The 2,030-nt window shown below is 43.9% G+C and overlaps 1 non-coding gene across 1 annotated transcript; it reads left to right on the top strand.

Moving 5' to 3' along the window:
• Positions 1 to 1,610: 1,610 nt before the first annotated feature.
• On the top strand, positions 1,611 to 1,717 carry LOC141681436 (small nucleolar RNA R71). Its single transcript, XR_012558871.1, has one exon. It is a non-coding gene; the product is annotated as a small nucleolar RNA R71 (small nucleolar RNA).
• The last annotated feature ends 313 nt before the right edge of the window (positions 1,718 to 2,030 follow it).

The raw sequence follows: 2,030 nt of genomic DNA, 5'->3' as shown, positions 1-2,030 counted from the left end.
AGAATCAATCACATCCACTTTTAAGCACTCCTCATCTTCTGTAGGGAATTTCATTTCCTTGAACACGTTGAAGGTCACATCCTAATCTTGTACCCGCATATTAAGTTCACCTTTCTGCACATCTATCAAGGTACGGCCAGTAGCCAAGAAAGGTCTTCCCAAGATTATGGGAATCTTCTTATCTTCCTCAAAATCCAGGATAACAAAATCTGCAGTAAAGAAGAGCTTATCCACCTTGACTAGCACATCCTCCACTATGCCCCTTGGGTAAGTAATAGAACGATCAGCCAATTGTAGAGACATGTAGGTGGGTTTTGGATCAGTCAAATCCAACTTTTTAAAGATCGACAATGGCATCAGATTGATGCTTGCTCCTAAATCACAAAGGCACTTGTCAAAAGTCAACTTGCCAATGGTGCAAGGAATGGTGAAGCTACCTGGATCTTTAAGCTTTGGAGGTAACTTTTGCTGCAGAATAGTGCTGCATTCTTCCGTTAGAGCAACGGTCTCAAGGTCATCCAGTTTCACCTTCCTTGAAAGAATACTCTTCATAAACTTCGCATAACTAGGCATTTGCTCCAGAGCCTCAGCGAAAGGTATATTGATGTGAAGTTTCTTGAACACCTCCAGAAACTTACCGAACTGTTTATCCAGCTTTTGTTGCTGCAATCTCTTAGGGAAAGGTGGTGGAGGATAGAGCTGTTTCTCCCCTGTATTACCCTCAGGCAGAGTGTGTTCAACAGTAGTCTTCCTTGGTTCTGCCGCTTTCTCCTTTTGCTTAGCTTCTTCATCTCTAACTTCAGCTTCTCCTTCTTTTGCCTTTTCAGCATCAGCAACTTTCCCAGACCTTAAGGTAATAGCCTTGACTTGCTCTTTAGCTTCCTTTCTGCCTGGTACTTCCGTGTTACTGGGAAGTGTGTCAGGTTGATGATTTAGCACTGCATTGGCTATTTGACCGATTTGATTTTCCAAGGTCTTGATAGCAACAGCCTGACTCTTGCATAACAACTTAAGTTCATCAAAATCAGCACTAGTAGGTGCAGCTGCACTTCCCTGTTGAGGATATGATTGCCTTTGAGCATACTGCTGTGGTTGTTGGAATCCAGGTGGATTAAACTGTTTACTCACACCTTGCTGATATGGTGGCTGAATAGCATTCTGATTATTACCCCAGCTGAAATTTGGATGATTTCTGTTGTTAGGATGATAAGTAGCTGGCACAGGCTGCTGTTGTCGCTGATAATTATTCACATACTGAACAGATTCGTTGACAAGAGAACACTGATCCGTAGCATGAGAACCTGCACAAAGCTCACAAACCATAGCTATTTGATTAACTTCATATGTAGCTAGAGAATCAACCTTCATGACAGAGCCTGGAGCTGCGCTGCAATAGCGGTGGCTGCATCGACTTCCAGAATACCTGCTACCTTCCCAGACATCATCCTCTGAGTTGGGTTTTGATGCTCATTTACAGCCATAGTCTCGATAAGATTATAAGCTTCAGTATAGCTTTTGCCCATAAGGCGCCTCCAGCTGCTGCATCGAGCATGGGCCGAGATTGGGCCCCCAAACCATTATAGAAACCAGTGATCACCATCCAATCGGGCATTCCATGATGTGGACACTTTCTCAACATTTCCTTGTAGTGTTCCCAAGCTTCACACATAGATTCTGTAGGTTGCTGCACAAACTGAGTAAGAGCACTCCTCATAGCAGCAGTCTTTGCCACCGGATAAAACTTCACCAGAAACTTGTGCGCAAGATCTTGCCAAGTAGTGATGAACCCAGCTGGTTCAGAATGTAACCAGTCCTTAGCTTTGTCCCTCAGTGAGAATGGGAAAAGCCTCAGCTTAATAGCCTCATCAGTCACGCCATTATACTTGAAAGTGCTGCAGATCTCGACAAAATTCCTTATGTGCATGTTGGGGTCTTCAGTCGCAGCTCCTCCAAAAGAAACAGAATTCTGCACCATCTGAATAGTGCCCGGCTTGATTTCAAAGGTGTTAGCTTGAATAGCCGGATGAAGA

This window comes from Apium graveolens, chromosome 8 (assembly GCF_009905375.1).
Source record: "Apium graveolens cultivar Ventura chromosome 8, ASM990537v1, whole genome shotgun sequence".
Classification (NCBI taxonomy): Eukaryota; Viridiplantae; Streptophyta; class Magnoliopsida; order Apiales; family Apiaceae; genus Apium; species Apium graveolens.
The sequence above is the reverse complement of the archived record's forward strand: the minus strand, read 5'-3'. Positions and strand labels throughout refer to the sequence as shown.